This window comes from Amblyomma maculatum, unplaced genomic scaffold (genome assembly GCF_055883805.1).
Source record: "Amblyomma maculatum isolate TAMU_Amacu unplaced genomic scaffold, ASM5588380v1 scaffold_13, whole genome shotgun sequence".
NCBI classification, from domain to species: domain Eukaryota; kingdom Metazoa; phylum Arthropoda; class Arachnida; order Ixodida; family Ixodidae; genus Amblyomma; species Amblyomma maculatum.
The window spans coordinates 13,221,636-13,238,960 of record NW_028146738.1 but is presented as its reverse complement, the minus strand read 5'-3'; the positions used below and the strand labels follow the sequence as shown (position 1 = coordinate 13,238,960).

At 44.7% G+C, this 17,325-nt stretch overlaps 1 protein-coding gene across 1 annotated transcript in view; it reads left to right on the top strand.

Moving 5' to 3' along the window:
* The first annotated feature begins 7,011 nt into the window (after positions 1–7,011).
* The window catches only part of LOC146172218 (hormone receptor 4-like), a 172,238-nt gene continuing 161,924 nt past the window's right edge, over positions 7,012–17,325 (top strand). The window contains exon 1 of the mRNA XM_084585932.1: positions 7,012–7,137. The gene's annotated coding sequence lies outside the window, so the exon portion shown is untranslated. The remainder of the gene's footprint in view (positions 7,138–17,325) is intronic.

The following is a 17,325-nucleotide window of genomic DNA, read 5'->3' as shown; positions in this document are numbered from 1 at the left end:
TTTCCTAAGATGAACTACCAACTAGCCCGTCCAAAGACCCTTGCAAACGTAAAATCCCTCTAAATTTAGCGAGAAAACAACTTGGCAACATTGTCTACACAGCTGTCGTCCGGGAGATATATAAACAAGGCTACAGTACAATGGGGCAGTTTGGTAAACAATTCCTGTTTACTGTTTTAAAAGCCCTTTCATTCTGTTTGTTCTGTAATAAACTCAATATTATTTTATAAATACTGAGCCTGCCCCTTGCGCAGTATTGCTGGGTGTAAAGTGAAGCCTAAGGTGCAAAGTTCACCGCCTGATGGCTAAGATGTTCCGTTTGCTCTTTGTACACTTTTATTGAATGTTTTGTGGCAACCACGTATGTCGAGAATAGCTGTGAGTGGCGGTATGGTGCTGCGTAATACGTTCTTCAAATCTCAATCCCCGGGTCAAACGCGTACATCGACAAGTGAGCGTACAGCGTACTGCGCCTTTCCTCTGAAACCAGTCCAATATAAGCTGCCTAACGAGGGGCCTCAGTTACTTAGTGTGTTATGGTGACCTAGTGCATAATCACATGACTTAATGGGCGTTTTCACGAATTTTCGCGTCGTAATTAGTTAGGCCTACAAGTAAGTGATTAAAGTTGAACGATCATGCTACAGCGTCATGTCATATATCGTTAGGGAACTTACATTGAGTGTGATTGCACTGCACTAATTGGAGGCCTTAATCGCCATCAAATAATGTATGGTTGGATAGCCACTGTAGATTATGGTTGCACCACACGAATTCCAGGTGTTAACGGATTACCGTTAAGTGGGAAACAGGGATTTAAATTTGACCCTTATGCTTCAACGTCTGTCGTATATCGTTGAAAACGTTTCCACGTGTAGAATAAAAAAATATCTATAATCGCACAACTATATCTCGGTCTTGGATGTAGCCAGGGTTAAACCCTTATAATATTTAGGAATTCAATTCTGTCGTTATTTAGCACTTTTACAAACAAATGCAGAGAGTGGGGACAACATGCTGATCCACAGCAAGCTTGACTGGGTCCCCACCCGCTTTACAGCGCAGTAGTCAGAACGAATCTTCAGCGACAGCGCAAAAAAAAAAAAAAATTGAAACATTTGCAGGTACTCATGCAGGGAGATTAATCTTCAAATAACGTAAGGAACATAAAAGATATTTCTGTGAGAACATTATCAAATACTCTGGTGGTAACAATGATAAAAGGAATGCAGTCGGAGAAAGGGGGAAAATAGCACATGGAAATGTAAAACATAACCAGAGTGGTGTGCGGTGGTAAATGATCGTAATACAGATGTTTGATTTTATTCATTAATGTGGGTGACGGAGCTCAGAGCTACAACGCTGGTTGATGAAATGGATCTTGCTGTTTGCAGATCAAACTTATGCATTAATTTGTTTAGAACCTCGGAAGACGATTTTGGATGTTGTCGAGCCCATTTTCACACTCGGAGAAAGACACTTGCCATGTGTCTTCAATCCTCAATGCGTTCCCTTTATTTGGAGGATTTTAAATTACATAGAGACAAAAATGCGTTATTGTTGGTTTGCAAGTTGGCTTATATCTTGTGTAAAGGTTAAAATCATATAATAATGGAAAATAAGTTTTTTACAGGCATAATACTTATCATGCGATCGACTACCATTAGAAATGTTGCCAGCTTGACAGAAGGCTTTTAATGGAGGAAAATAATCTTATGTTTTGTTTTGATGTTGGGCCCACACGAGTCCGCAGTAATTTAGGTGGCCGCGAAACAACGCTTTATAAATTAATAACTTAAATTTAAAGGCTAAAAAGTAACGCAGCCTGCATAGCACCCCTAATATCTTGGCAAGATCACCTAATATGTGCTGCACGTGCGAGTTCCAGGATAAGTGCTGGTTAAATATTGCACCTAGGGTTTTCGCTCCTGAAACTATTCAATGGCATTATTTCGAATACGAATGTCAAAGTTATAATTAACTGGTCTTTGACATGGCGTAAATAGCATAGCTTTGGTTTTTGCGGTATTCATCTGGAGATACGTTTATTACTCCGTTCAAAGTTATAATTAACTGGTCTTTGACATGGCGTAAATAGCATAGCTTTGGTTTTTGCGGTATTCATCTGGAGATACGTTTATTACTCCGTTCATAGAGCTTTTCAAGAGTTGTTTTCCACCTGACACAGTTCATTGGGATCATCTGAGTACAAAAACAGTGGTGTCATCCACGTAGATGATATACTGTGATTGGCTGGTTATATTCACTATATGATTAATATAAATGTTGAATAGAGGTGGTCCCAATATACTTCCCTGAGGGACACCTGCATTCAGACTCTGGAAAGAGGAAAAATTTTCGTTTAAGGCTGTTTCTATGGCTGTACAGTTTACTCATATTAGCGAAGCCTGAAGCGCTAAAACCTAAGACAGGGACGTGAAAGGGACACCTTGTGATATTTGGCTGTCAACTGAACCTGCAAACTGTTAATTTGACTTTCTTTTCAATACGTTCACAGCTAAACTTCATTAGGGGGGGGGGGGGGGGGGGGGGGGTTACCCTCTAGCGGTAATCATTTTTAATTTTGATTCTTGGCAGAAAATGGTTGCTATGTTTCTGCAAGTGAATTTTAACTTCATCGAAATCAATGATCCATTTGTAATTAGGAACCCTGAGAGCATAGTCTGACGAACAAGTCCACCAAATGCACGACTACAATGTCTGTCCAGGTGAAAGATTCTCACCCCCATGGTTAGCTGCTTGTGTGGGTGGCAGACAGCATTGATGATTTTGGCTCTGTGGCGTTTCAGAATGCTGCTGGTGTATCGGTGGCAGAGTTCATGGAACTGTTAAATGCTTATCTGACGTCGACCTATGCCGAGTGGAGCAACGGTGTGTATTTACAGAAACAAGGTGTCTGAATAGGATCCTGCTTAGCGCCGGTCCTTAGGGACCTGTTTTTAGCCCACTATCTAAATGATGATCGCCCCCACCTACAAAAGTTTAAGATTTTAATGGTCTTTCGTTACGTTGATGATTTTTTAATTGTATTGGACAATAGGACAGCGAGCGTTGGACGGGACTTTACCTCCATTTTGAACATTTTAAAAGAGTATTCTTATGCACTTCAGGTAACCAATAAGCTGCCAGCGGACATGAAATCGCAGTTTTTAGACTTAATGTTAATATTCTCGGCTATCCAAGTGAGCTGGTACCACCACCCTATGGGTAGTAAACCACTCCTGTCATATTCATCATCCCCCACTAAGCCTGTCGAAATTCAGGGGGCACTTTGGCTCACTAAAGTGCTTAAAAGGCGGAAGCCTCAGTCCCTGCCGCGCTGCTTAGGCATTGACTGTGAGACCGTTTTTGTGTTTGGTTAGAATTGTGACAGATACCGAGCCTTTTCTTTGGTGTCAACCAATTTTAAACACCGCTGCGTCTATTTCTATATATGCTCTGTGGTGCGGGGTTCGAGGAAGCGCCAAGTGAAAGGCACCGCGCGGACGCCTGGATCAAATGCCCGGCGGGGTGTGACGTCATTATCACTTTCAGTCATGACGTTACGGCCGATGACCTCATCATGTGACGGCTATGGACGTCTCGAAATGTCTGACCATTACTATCGGTTGGTGATAGCTAACCATGACTTGCACTTTCTGAGTACTAGTAATGTCTGGTTAAAGTTAGTAAAACGTCCCTTAACTAGTAAGCGATGGTTAGTGATAGTTACGATGACCTCCAAATGCATGGGTTTTCCTATGGGCATCTGCTTAACTATTTTATTATCAGTCATAAATTATCATGAAATTATCTTGAAACTGCCTTAAATCATGTTCCGATTTAATCCGATTGCTGTTGATCAAGTATTCAATTGTGATTGGCATATGCCCATATAAGGCATGCACCCGGAACGCGGACAGATTTGCTAACGACAGTATGAGACATTAAAGGTTTTCGCCTTAAAAGGGGAATAGTCAACATGAGCTTTACCAACGCCATGAAAAAATCTTGTCTCCTCTTGATGCCCACCAGCCTTAGCGAGCAGGCCAGTCGCCTTTCTCAGGCTGGTTATCCCAAAGACGTGCTGATTTCGGGGGCAGAATGCTTGGGCAAGAAGTGTCGGGGGATCTGTTCGTAACAACGCACAGGTAGGAGAAAGACGACAGTGATTCCTTATATGCACATAATTTCACACATGCTCAAGGGAGTGGCCAAGAAGGCAAATGTGAGGCTGGTTTTCTCTGCCCCAGACGAGTTGTCAAAATTGGGCAGAATCACAAACCCGGTTTCATGCGACCCGAAAGGATGCACTAAGAGGCATATATAAGTAAATTTGTAGAGTGTACACAAGGGGTGGTATACCGTATTTGTTTTACTTACCGAGTGTACATAGGACAAACTGGCACTTATTTAAAGAAAAGACAGACAGAACAAAAGCTCAATGCGGCACATCCAAAGAAGGGCAACTTGTCAGAACACTACTATGACTGCCCTAGTAGAACCTACAGGCCATTGTTCCAGCAGTGCACTGTTGAGGCACGGAGCAGGAATCGTTGCATGCGTGAAAAAAATCAAGAGCAATGCAGAATCTGCATTGGAGTGACGCGAAAGCACAGATGCTGCGGTTGGTTGCTTCTGGTTGCTTCTAGTTGCTTCATTCACTTCTTGTTTACCCATTTTAGTCTTTGGGGCTTTCAAATTGCGCGCAAATCCCTTCCTATGCCGTTTTTCGGCTCTACTTTCTGTTGCGTGACGTCACATCCTCTACATCACATCAATTCATCTCTTGTTTAGCCAATTTTAGTCTTTGGTTCTTTCAAATTGCGCGCCGATCCCTTCTTATGCCCTTTTTCGGCTCTACTTACGGTTGCGTGACGTCACATTCTCTACGTCACATCAATTCATCTCTTGTTTAGCCATTTTTAGTCTTCGGTACTTTCAAACTGCGCGCAAATCCCTTCCTATGCCCTTTTTCGCCTCTACGTCCGGTTGCGTGACATCACATCCTTGGCGTCACCCTAACTGACTGCCTTAATTAACTACTTTAGTCTTCGGTATTTTCAAATTGCGCGGCCATCCCTTCTGTGGCCTTTTTTCACTCGACTTCAGGTTGCGTGACGTCACATCCTTGACGTCACCTTAACGATTTAATTAACTATTTCAGTATTTGATATACATTTAAATGAGGCGCCAAGTCATCGGCTAATGAGAGTATTTTCGCCTTTATTTTTACATTTTTTGCATCTAATTAATTGCTTAATTAACTTCCATGCCCAAGTAATTTTTCGGACACAACATTACGTCACCTTCTATCGATTGACACCATTCATTATACTCTATCATTTCTCAATTACAACTGCTGCGGACAACTTCTACATTTTTGCCTGTAATTAATTACCTAATTAACTTATTGGCCTAATTGTTTCGGACACAGCGGTACGTCATCCTCTATCGATTGACACCACTCATTAACCTCTACCACTTTGCAATTATTCACAAGTGCTGCGGACATGATTTTGCTGACGCGGTCTGCGGACAGAAATCTGTGAGCATAGCGAAGTAACGCTTTCGCATTAATAATCGAGGTACATTTGATTCTCAAGAATACAACTATGTGCGTCGGGACTTCATCGGTGAATCTGTCTGAAAAGGAAATCGTTTTGTTTGATGGTCATGGCAGGAGCGGCGATGAGTCTAAACTTATTTTTCTTTTTTGGAGCGGTTTTTTCCTTATATATGCTTCCGTTCTCCACATAAAATTGAACTGGAAATTAGCGCTCTGTGTTGCACCTTCTTCATTTACGTGTCTTTTTTCGCGCTTCAAGTTTGAGTTTTCCAAAATTAGTTTCATTTTAGTTCGCATTATGAGGTATAATTGCAGAAAAGCCATGAGAATGCAATGGAAACCGCAGTGTCTTATGCCCATCATTAGTTTCTTATCTTGAAAAACAAATTATGATTTATTTCTGTGTTAGTAAGGCTAGCTCAGTAGGTCTGCCTTTTCGGAAGCCAAGCTGGAAAGGAGAAACTATTTAATATCGATTAAAAAATACTATTTAATACTTATTACGGAATGAATCTAACCTGAGTGATACAATCGGCTCAAGCGATTTCGAGATAACGGGAAGGCAGCAGATATAGGGCGAGAGTTGAGTTGAAAAAGGAGCTTTTATTAGCGCATTCATTAACAACGGTCACTTTGGTACGCTTCATACTATCTGGAAATTCACCCGATGACAAGCAAAAATAAGTATGTGACTGAGCACGGGCAAAATATAATCTACGGCAAGCTTAATTGGTGGAATTCTTAGAAGTCATTATTTCTATCTTGACATGGCTTAGGAATGCAAATATCAAACGTAGTTCATTTTCAAAGTTTCAATAAAATAACGCACTGTGCTCATTACGATTAGTCAAATAGATCGCTACACGTTATTAATGACCACTTTTGATCAAGTTAACAAAAGATGTGTTAAAAGCATCTTTCAGCTGAGACCCTTCCATGACATCACCACTCTCTGTGATTTGAATATCCTCATTTCTCAATTTGTTGCGATTCTTGATATAGTTTTGAGCACGCCATAGGGTTCGTATCTGCGCTGCCAAGCAAACTGTTTAAACAAGTCCGTTTAACTTCTCGAAGAAAGTGCGTCACAGAATTCTTACAGCTAACGAGATCTTCGGGTCTCCCATGTTTGATGAATTGCGCATACGTAGATGTCTTTCTGAGAAACGTAGCGAAGCATTGAGCGGTAATTCACGGCTTCCGCATGACTTGAGTGATTGTCTCCTTTATTCGCATATGCTGATGATGCGGTCCTATTATCTAGAAACGCTAATTATGACCTCGCCATTAGGAACCTTGAATGGGACTGTGAACTTGTTGTGGAGTGGTTTTATGTTAAGTTACTGTGATAATGCTAAAAGCCCCAGTTAATTTGTTTCCATAATTCATTAAATCCTGTCCTACTGAAACCTCCATTCTTTATTACACCCCGACGTACTTTTTGGAATTGTGAATATCGTCCTCTTGAATATGTGTCTGCAGTAAATTACTTGAGAACTTTTTGTGACGTCGACATGGCATGGAATAGCCACCTTTCCTAGTATGCACCAAACTGCATAGCTTAAGCTGTAAGTTACATTCAAATACTGTGTACGATACTATACGTGTACGAAAGCAGTTTGTGCATAGTTTCCGCTACAGTGTATTAGCTGCTTTTTCGTGTGTTCGGCTTTCTGGTATAATAAGGTTGACTCAGTCCTGAAAATCTATATCTATATGGTTTCCATATAGATAACCATGCTGATGTTTTTGTTGTTACACAAATGTCTAACTTTACTGCATTATTTGTCCAGACAATCGTATTTAGATACATAAGGACAAAAGAATATTGCTTTGATTATCAACCCGTACGAGCTGATGATCGCCCTGACATATGACATACCGAATCATACCGCGTGCTCGCGCAAGATATGGTAGACGAGTTAGGGAGCGTAATGTTCCTTCAATACTAAACAGACTTCCAGAACCCACATTTTCTTCGGATACCGGAAAACAAATTAGAGTTGGTATTTTTGACATTTGGAAATTGTTTTTTTCTGTGCTTTCTACTCTGTACTTTTGTGTATTTCCTTTGAATCACACTTGAATGATGCCTTCTGCTGCCTTTCAAGCCCGCATATGTGCAAAAATGCGTAACAAATAAAATCTTACGTTCTGGCGTTTTTAAATTTGTAGCCGTCCTTTAAACACGTTTGAAAATGTCAAGGAAAAAGTCGTACGCGCACTAAGGCTTATGTCTTCAGCTGTGAAAGCCTGCGATACAACTTTTCTTCTGTGTAGACCATTAGCATTATAGAACATATGTATTATTATTAAAGGGCCGCTTATGCCAGTCGTAATAACACCAGCCATTATGTATAATTTTGGGTAAGCTATTAATCTGATCCGCATACGTGTTGAAAATAAGGGAAACTTCCACTTATAACTGGAACTTTTTAAACACGTATGTGGCACCAGATTAAGGGTGTATAAGTAACATATCTACTAATGATTTTGATTCTACTGTGATGCGTGTTGGCTGGGTATTTAATGTTCTTGAAAATGTGTGACTCGACAAGTAGCGTGAAGTCATGTGACGCTGTACTGAGTTGAAGCAGCCTGTTATTCAAATCGGCGTCTGTAACTAGTTTTAACTTATCTGTTGTTTTCCAAGAACTGGTAAAAAGCATCTTGATTTCCAGCCAGCGGGCGGTATACAGCTGTAAACATGTTGCAGCCACAAACAACAGACAACGCCTCGTAATTTTCAGACTAGATGAAAAAATCTGATAGTAAACTTGCGAGTTAGACGTTCTCCACAAGCTGCAATACTCCGCCGCCCCGTTTGCTTTGCCTGCCCATATATAAGTATAGTGTACTGCAACTAGTCTGAGTTCCGTTCCTTTCGTCTGTTCTTTTGGTCGTTCCGCCGCATCGTTATGAACCTTGTGCGCGCGTTATTGCCTGCTTTGCTTTGTTTTTGTTTGTTTGCAAGAAAATAGGAAAGGGGACACTCAGCGACTATACAACCGTCGCGTTTTTTAGCGCTCGTTGAGAGCTTGCAATCGGTATCGAACCTTGCACAGGGTGGCCATCTCAACGTGGCAATAAAAGAATTGGTTGGGTAATAACTGCATCTGCAAAATTCCTACCTTAACGCCGTACACAGTCGGTACGCAACGTTTTATTATTATTATTATTATTATTATTATTATTATTATTATTATTATTATTATTATTATTATTATTATTATTATTATTATTATTATTATTATTATTATTATTATTATTATTATTATTATTATTATTATTATTATTATTATTATGTGCAAGATAAAAAGCCCTCACGGGTATTTCTGTGTGCGCGTGCGGGTCGCTGTCCCTTGTGTGTGGGAGGCTACAGCTGCAAACATGGTATATGCTTGACTATATTAAGCTGTTTTTTGGCGCTTCCTTGGTGGGGTTTTCATAAAGGTGTTCGGGCCCGTTTCCTTCACCAAGAGTTTCCGAAGCAGCGCAAGCAATGTAAGCAGTCTAGGGTGGAGAGTACGCACGGACTGTCTGCTACGTTCTTGTGAATGGTCGGCGTCCAGATTGGTTCGTGAATGCGTACTTGACGAAGACCGCACTGAGGTCTGCGGACCATCCGCCAGCCGGTCCACTCTTCTGAACCAGTCTTGTATACGCGTTACTGAAAATAAGTAACAATTTTTATCTGAGATGCAATTAATCACAGTGGTAAATTGCAGCCACTGAAAAGTAATTGAATAATTACAGAAATTAGTCGATTAATATGTGTTCTTTTTACCTCAAATTTTATTCTTATAGGACAATTCCCTTGCCGGCATTGAACTTCTGCGGCGTGATCAAAATTTTATTACGCTGTGTTAATTTTCAGTATTAGCTGTACTTCGAACGTATCGTAGCTATTTTTGCCACCTTTGTCCTGGAAAAGATCGGCAGCTGCACTGAACATTCCCTCGGCGTTTGCAGTAGAGAGAAGAGCAGTGTAATAATGTATGAAACCTCGAGCACAAGCTCCTCTTTGCGCAATGCTGCGATGCTAGCGCTTCACGTATCTAATCATCTGGGCAGCGGACAATATGTACCGAACACGTGAAGGAGCTTGCAATGTTGTTGAATAGGTCATGTAGGATGCAGTTTTGATTGCCCAAAATTGTAAACATGCCTCTGGGCGGTGCTTTTGATGCATCCTTGAAGAATCACAAGCATGCCTCTGGCATGTGGGAGTTGGCAGATGACATCACTTGATAGTGATTGGTCGGAGGTGCAATGGCACGCCAGTTCTCATTTCTCTTTCGCTTATGGAAGTCGCCGGAATTGTGATTGGTCAGCGGGTTGTGTGACGTCACGCAACTAAGTGGCATGGTCGACTTAAAAGGAACTGGGAACTCGGGCAACTCCTTTCATATATGGAAGCATGAGCTAGGAATCTAGCACTCGAGACCCTTGCACCCCTCGTTTGAAGCTTCGTCGACTTAAAAATATTTAGTTGTGGGTAAACCCTGGTTTCCACAAAGTCTGTATTGAAGTGTTTCAAGACTGTCGGAAAATTTTGAGAAGGAGCCTTCCGTCCGCTATCTCGAGACCCTTACAGGGTTCCGGAAAGCGGCGGTGGCTGTCCTTATAATATGTGGTAATTTCTTTGAATAGGTTTAGATATTAGGTGAGCTCGAAGTAGACTTCCCGAGCAAGTTTAAGTGACCGGGGAGAGAGCGTGCGGGCCGCCTGATCAGCTAACTCATTGGCCAAGGGTCTCTGATGGCCGGAAGCCAAGATGAGATTACAATTTGGAGGGTCACTGGACCGACAGCAATTTTGTAGGATGCCATTGGCAAGAGGAGGTATCCAACCCAGCTCATAAATCCGACAGGCCCCCTTGGAGTCGGTAATTATGTGTTTCACTTGTGGGAGGGAGAGGGCGAGCGCAATCGCGATTTTCTCCGCGTGTGTTGTGTTGTGGGCTAGAACGTGAGTCCACCACTGTGTTGGTGTTGTGGGTCACTGTCACGGTGAACCACCTCCCACGGTAGGGACCGGCAAGGTCTACGTAGTATACATGTTGTTGTCGACCATAATGTCACTCCAGTGCTTCCGCTCGCGCCTGGCGACGGCCATTATGGTCAGAGTGTGAGATGTTGCGGGGAATGGGTCTGACCCTGAGGGCGCGTCTCCAGGGTTCTGGCGCTCGTACCCGTTTCTCAAAGGTGATGGTGCATTGTATGTGTAATCGGTTAGGAATAAGGCGACCGCACGAGTGTATTGGTTGAAAAAATGGGCCTTTCGGAGTTCCCGATAAGTGTTGATCATCCCAAGGCCCAACAAATGCTGATTGGATGTGGCAATGGGAAGGTCAAGAGCCCGTTTGATAGCTTTGCGGTGTATGACATCGAGTTGGTCCTCCTCCTGTTTGCGCATGTGAAGACAGGGGGTTGAGTAGAAAATTCTACTCGTAGCAAAATCATGTGCTAGCCACAAGGCATCTTCGTTACCCCCCACGCTTATTGGAGAACCGGAGGACCATACGGCCCGCCTGGTCGCCATACATGCGAAGTTTCGCGAGTGTGTGTCCGGTCTGCGTTGTAGGTGAATGAAGAGGCTGAGGATGCGGAACTCCTTGGTCTCTCTAATGGGTCCCGAAGTGAGTGCGACATGAATCGAAGTGTCGACTTCAGGGAAGGTATACGGATGTGGACAAATTCCGATTTGGTGGCAGCACATTGTGAACCACAGTAATAATAATAATAATAATAATAATAATAATAATAATAATAATAATAATAATAATAATAATAATAATAATAATAATAATAATAATAATAATAATAATAATAATAATAATAATAATAATAATAATAATAACTTTATTTCACCACCACAAAGCACATGGTGGCAGGATTCCTACCGTAAAAGCTGCCTCTTGGGCAGCTTGACAAGGCCACAGGCACCCAGCCGTTTACTTTGGCTTTAGTCTTGTCTTCCTAGTACTAAGCGTAAGCGTCCACCACCTCCGCTGCTTGTTGTAGGCATGTTTCCATGTGTCCAAGATTGTCTTCTGTTGCCGACATAGAGATATCATCCGCATATACGGCGTATCGGATGCCAGACATGGAGCTTAATTTTGCGGGAAGGTCTTTCATTGCAAGGTTAAAGAGGAGGGAAGACAACACTGCGCCCTGTGGTGTCTCCCGGGATCCGATGGTTCCATGTTCCTTCTCTTGAATTCGAATATAGGCCTGTCGATCCATGATAATTTGCCGGAAGTATCGGTATGTATTCTCATCACAGTTGGCATCTTGGAAGTGACTGAGTATTACTTCATGTATGACATTATCAAAGGCTCCCTTAAAATCTAAGGCCAGGACTACCTTGTCATTGTGAGGGAGCTCTTTGGGCTCCAATATGTCATGATAAAGTTGTAGAAGGATATCTTGTGCGGATTTCTGCAGCAGGAAAACAAACATTGTGTCCGCAAAAGTGTGATATGCTTCGAGGTAAGTGGATAACCTGTTTCGCACCATAGTCTCCAACAATTTGTCGATACAGGATGTGAGGGAGATAGGGCGCAGGTGTTCCAATTGGCTTGCTTGCCTTAGGAATAAATGTCGCTAGCATTGTCTTCCCATCCTGGTAGAGGGTAATCTCTCCCAGCCATATTTGGTTGGTGAATTCAAGGAGGGTATGACAGGCTGCATCCGGAAGGTTCGCCAGAAGTTTGACGGTATACCCTTGTCCCGGCCCGGTGCAGTGCCGCGCTTTATTTTGGCTAGGACCTCCTTCAAACCATGGAGCTGGAAAGGGAGCGTCCAGTGTCGAATTTGTTTGGCCTGCGTATGAGCATTGGGAAAGACGAGTGTCTAATTTGGTACAGAGATATCTGTTGCACAGTGTTCGGCCAACTGTGGTGTAGTACCGGGAAAGTTGTAAAGACACGATGGAGATGCCGCGTCGTTTCTGCACGTATTTGAGAGGGGTCTATAAGTGCGCCAGGTATTACGACCAGACATCTGGCGCGCAGTAGTGTTACATCGATCCACCCAGTTAGTGTCGGCTAACTAAGCGGCATAGTCGGCAATTTTTGGGTGATTTCAAGAATGCGGTGTCTGAGTTTCTTGTTGTGTTCCTGCTTTTCCATCGTTCGGTAAGACTGCAGCGGGCCTCCCAAAGATGGAGAAGATGATTGCCTACTTCGGAAGTGGAGTCGGTGAGCTGGCTGCATTGTTCGTTAGTGCGGAGAGTTTCATTAGAGAGGTCACCCACTCATGATATCCCGAGCGAACAATGTCGACAGAGGGAAGTGTCGCGTGGAACTTCGTCCAATCGGGAATATGCGCTTGTGGTTTGGGGCGTTTAAGGGGCTGTGTGTATATAGTGGTAGTAATAATGCAGTGGTCACTGCCCAGGGTGTCTTGCGTGTTAAGACAGTCGGGGTGCTGAATACTGCGGGTAAGAGTCAAATCATATTCGCATCCTTGGTTATGAGTTACCCATGTGAGTTGGGTTGGCCGGATCGATGTGGAGGGCAAGCCCAAAGGTCGAAATTGATTCCGTCAATTTTTTTTTTTTTTTCATCGGGGTTCCTTCCTAAGGTAGCCCTATTGCCGACACGGAGCGTTTAAATCTCCTACAATGAGTAGGGGGTCGCGTGCATTGCTTTTGTAAAGAGCTTGAAATAAGTTACATCTTTAAGTTTTGGGGGACAGTATACGTACATGAATTGGGCGGTCTTTTCTCCGCAAATATAGATAGATTGATTTATCGAAAGGAAAGACAGAGAGGTTGACCGGAATATTCTCCACAAAGGTAGGACCGTGGAGTATTCGGGTGTCAATGGAGGGGTGGCCTCTTGTGCTGTGTAGTCTTTGTGGGAGAGAATGCAGGTTTGTGTGTCCCTCTGGAAAGTCTGATAGGGAGTTTGGCATTGGCTCCTGGCTCCTGAATGGCGACTTAGGCCACGGAGAACTCAAAGGTTTTAATGTAAGGCGAAGGTACACTCGCTTCAGCCGGTCCTTGAAACATCTGCAATTCCATTGGATTAGCGTAAAAGGGTGGGTTGTGTGGAGGATTGTTGGCCATGATGAGAGCTTGAGGGGGCGAGGGATGCTACTGTGTTAAAAATGTTCAATCTACTGGCGCCCGAAACCTTGCGGATGACGCGTTCCTCTGCGACGAGAGAATTTCGCGGGGCGTGATGGAAGATTACCGAGTCCTGCGGCGTTTAGAGAGACGTGGTTATTCGAGAATCCATTTCTGGGTTAAACTTGTTACCGAACGCGTGATACGGGCAGTTATGCTTTCCATCGTGGCGGCAATGACAGCGTTTATGATTTAAGGGAGCTGTGCAGCAATGTTGTCGATAGCAGCCACTCGGGCCTCCAGGGCATGAGGACGCGTTTCAGATCGTCGTCTTCCTCGAAGCGGCCGCGAATGCGGTCGGTCAATCTTGAACGCGTTGGTATAGCGTTTCTGAGTTAAACAAAGTCGGTAACTTGTGTTGCGGCGCGTGTCTCGAGCATAAACAATGAAATACTTATTTTTGCTGACGCATCCAAAACTCCGACAGTGGGAAAATAACACGTTCACTCCTACGGTGCTCGCGTCGGATATTAGTTGGAACGAATGCAGTTTTTTTTTCTATAAATAACTCCTCTTAAAAGTATTAAGATACCGCTTTTCAGTAGAGTTGTGCGATATTTTAAAGGGCAGTTGAACTCCTTTTGTAATATAAGAAATGCATCATTTGTATATGTGCCTAGCGCTCAGCTTTGCAGTACTGCAGTGTAGAGAGCAGCCTGCCGGGGTCAGCGCCTTGTGGCTTCAGCTTACATCGACAAACGATAGTTAGCTGTTTATAGCCAGTGTTACTGGATCTCGATAAATAAGCAGTCATTGAATTCACGAGCCTTGTAGTGCTGCGGAGCAGCGATCCTTCCGTCAGTGGAACAACTGCTGATACAACGTCGCGGACTTTTCGCATATTACAGCACTGGCAGGAGCTGCGCGTCGGTCGTCTGCGACCATAGGCATGCGCAGGGTTCTGCATTAAGGGGAGCCAAGTTTCATCGCAGCGCCCTCCCTCCCCCATTCCTATTCCCTACGGCCAAAACGCCGCGCAAAGGCGAGGAATGACGATAAGAGATTTATTTTGATGCAATGGAATTGCAACATATACAAAATGGGCTAGATGGTTTATATAGCTTTGGAAAGGAAAAACAAGCTCACTGATAAACGCACAGGGAAGGCAGAAAATGCCAGGACAATGCGCTCTCATAAGAGTTGGCGCTTGCCCAGTCGTTTTCATCCTTCCGTGCGTTCCTTTCAGTGCGCTTATTTTTTCTCCTTCCAATGCAAAATATTTTGCGCTTAAAAAACAAAACAAGTTTCACCATGGATTCAAAATTGAAAATTACGCGACAACGCGCTTATCATAACGGTTCCTAGCTGACACCCCCCCCCCCCCCCCCCGGCTTTCCGGGAGTAGAAGTGGTAAGTAAGCAGTTCGTGCAAAGGAACATCATGTCCGTGGCCGCCAGTATCTTCAAAAAACCTGCTAGGCCATAACCCTGCAATTTCAAAAATTGTGGCACAGGTGCGACAGAGTCAATGTACGGGCCGTCTTTTTTTTTCTTTTTTTTGGGGGGGGGGGACAATTAGGGGAAGGGGGCTGCCCCCTCCCCTGTGCGCACGCCCCGTTACGTCACTTACGTCACTTGGTAGCGATGTAGAACAAGCAGTTTAATGGCACAATCTACGAAAATTTATTTAATCGTCTTTAAAGCCCTTCAGGTCCGGTCCCTCTCTGATAAAGCTAGCCAGTACAACACAGAGCACATCCCTTCGAGTCGGTGTCCAAACAAGCACATCACTGTACAGAAGGTACGATGCTCGGGCTGCCGTTCGTTACTTCCTAATGCGAAATTTGAGCGCAGCACATTAGGTGTTTGAGCTCTTCGATACATTGAGGCAAAGAATTCGAACAAGACGTGTGTTCAATCACAGACAAGTTTTTATTTTTCACACATATTTCTTCAAGAAACACTCCACTAACAGTTCTTGACTGTCATGAAGGAAGCTTTGTGAATCGGGAGGTCACGGGAGGCGGCGCGTGGGCCCATAGGAACTTTGCGCGGCGAAGAGGTAGCAGCGACTGACTGATGCCGCTGATGCCGCTAGCGAGTCAAGTCAACGTGGCTCTGCGTTTCGGCTTGGAACGCATATGCACCGTGATCCGCTGACGCCGAGCCGGCGCTTCGGCAACCGGAGAGCACCGTCGCTGCCACACAGGAAGAGTGGGGGAGGGGGCTACACGCAGCGACGACCGGTGGCGGGAGGAGCGCGCGCAGCAACCGGAGAACACGAGGGAGGTGGAAGGGTTACACGTAGCGGCCAGCGGTGGCGGGAGCGCGCGCTGCCCCGGCTGCGGAGCTGGTTACAAGAGACAACGCCTGCGACGCCGACGACGACGCGAAACGCAGGAACGGGCGCCGAAGAGCTGCGCTCTAAAAGGCGCGAAAGCAAGGAGCCCCGCTTCTTCTGTAGAACAGCCACTGCGGCGCAGACGGATTATTCTTTTCAGAAGCACGTGTTCTACTTGCGGCACCGTGCACTTCGGCGCAAAATAGCGGGCTGCCCACTGTTCAGCACGGCTTCTAAGTGAATGCATGGGTTAGCAGACACTCAAAGAAATTAAGAGAACTAATTTATTGAGGTCGCATTAAGAAATTAGGTGGAATGTCAGTCCGCAAGAAGAACGCGCCTGTGCGAACTCCGCTATTGCGATGGGTGTCCGTTCTGTCGCTCGGTCCAGCTTCGACTGACTCTCTCTGTATTCACATTTCACACCTTCACATCCGTTCTTCCCACGGTCGAATCCCTGGTACCGACGCGCCAGTCACACACACGCACACACACACTGCTGTACACGTCAGAGACGGCTCGCTCTCTCTCCTCATGTGATCTTGTTCTGCGGTTTCGTGTGCTGAGGCGACGGCCGTGATAAAGTTTGTTTTAGCCTTGGCTGGGCGCGGTGTCGGATAGAGGCGTCAGTGTTCGATGGTCAAGGTAGACAATGCCTAAACGGGCGCTTTGGTCGGCGTAGTCGGCGTAGCGCTGACACGTGTCATTGTCTATTCGCCTGCCACCTGCTCATTCCGACACTTTGTCACAGTCACAGGGCAGGCCTTTCCGGGAACGATTCCCTCGTCGAGTGGGTGGAGACGGGGCCTTTTCTTGGTGCGGGACTATACGCTTTTATCTGGTCTTCGACAGGTCAGACGGCGCACAAACAGCGGAACAGTCGCAATGCCGCTAATCGGAGCCATGCACATGAGACGGCGTTGCCAGGCTTCTTCCCATTTAAATACGCAGAGTGGTTTCCAAGCTGTCGATCCGTTTGTGAAGCACCGACACAAATATGGTCTGCCCCAAACTCTACACATGCGAAGATTGTCGCCAGAGTGCATGAAACCACGATAATGGAATCTACCGCCGTCGGAGAGAAGACCCCAACCATCTTTTACTACACCTGCGTTGACATGGTGCTCGGCAAATGTGGCCGATGCAACGAGTTAGTGGGAAATCGACTATAATTTTCCATTCAAAGAGCGATAATAGTCGCCCTGGAATAAATAACCCCTATGCCCACGCACTTCGAATTCCTCAGTGGGTCTGGGCCCCGCAGCTGCGATGGCCCACCGAACATCATGCTAAGCGAGTTAACGCTGCTTTCACGTACGGCATTGTGTCCACGGGGTCGA